Source organism: Fulmarus glacialis, unplaced genomic scaffold (genome assembly GCF_000690835.1).
Source record: "Fulmarus glacialis isolate BGI_N327 unplaced genomic scaffold, ASM69083v1 scaffold11388, whole genome shotgun sequence".
Classification (NCBI taxonomy): domain Eukaryota; kingdom Metazoa; phylum Chordata; class Aves; order Procellariiformes; family Procellariidae; genus Fulmarus; species Fulmarus glacialis.
The window spans coordinates 8176-9574 of NW_009226346.1; positions in this window are offsets into that span (position 1 = coordinate 8176).

The following is a 1399-nucleotide window of genomic DNA, read 5'->3' on the forward strand; positions in this document are numbered from 1 at the left end:
CACCATAAAGTTATAAACCTGCAGGAATTGGCTTCTTGCTAGTATTTGCAGTGTTGACCTCATTCTTGTGGCCTGCTGCTTTCTTTACAACTTCAGAAGTGCTTGGTGGAGCTTTTTAATATTGGTATGGAAGAACTGTTTGGAAAGCTAGCTGTAATTTTATGGTATGAGGGCTAGCAAGACCATGTCTGTCTAGTGTTAAGTTCACAGAATCACAGAATGGTTGAGGTTGGAAGGAACCTCTGGAGGTCATCTGGTCCAACTCCTCTGCTCAAGCAGGGCCACCTAGAGCAGGCTGCCCAAGATCATGTCCAGACAGCTTTTAAGTATCTCCAGGGAGGGAAACTCCACAACCTTTCTGGGCAACTTGTTCCAGTGCTCGGTCATCCTCATGGTAAAAAACTGTTTCCTGATGTTCAAGTGTAACCTCCTGTGTTTCAGTTTGTGCCCATTGCCTCTGGTCCCATCACTGGGCACCACTGAATTCTCCTCTATCCTTCCAGTTGCAGGGAGTGATAAGGGAAGAAACAGGAAGAGCCAGTAGATCAATACCTGGCTCCGAGCCTGGTGTCACCAGTAGAATTTTGGGTTGATCATGGTTTGGTTTACACGACACCAGGCCTTCTGGCAACAAACGGGGTACACCTGACTCAAAGGAGGAAAAGGATCTTTGCACAAGAGTTAGCAGAGCTCACTGAAAGAGCTTTAAACTAGATTTGAAGGGGGAAAGGGATAAAACCAGGCTCACTAGTGATAACTCTGGGGCCAGCATGCCAATGTTTGAGGGACGGTGTGCTAGCGAGGTCCTTCGGTCTGCCGTCTCAGTGGAGGTAGGGGATGTGGCAGCCATGTGGCAGCAAAGATGCAAGGGTTATTGATAGATTAGAAACCACAGAAGTGCCTGAGAATGGTCATGTAGGAATCAGGGCTTCTCCCCCCAAAAAGGTGGCGGGATCAATAGCCCAACTGAAGCGCATCCACACCAATGCACGCAACATGGGCCACAAACAGGAGGAGCTGGAAGCCATTGTGCATCAGGACAACCATGATATAGTGGCCATCACGGAAACATGGTGCGATGACTCGCAGAACTGGAGTGCTCAATGGATGGCTATAAACTCTTCAGAGGGGATAGGCAAGGAAGGAGAGGCAGCAGAGTAGCCCTGTATGTTAGGGAGTGGTTTGACCGTCTATAGCTCAATGATGGTGACGATAGGGTTGAGTGTTTATGGGTAAGAATCAGGCAGAAGGCCAACAAGGCAGGTATCATGGTGGGAGTCTGTTATAGACCACCCAACCAGGATGAAGAGGCAGATGAAATACTCTATTAGCAGCTGGGAGGAGTCTCCCAATCACTAGCCCTTGTTCTCGTGGGGGACTTCAACTTAGAGATGTCTGC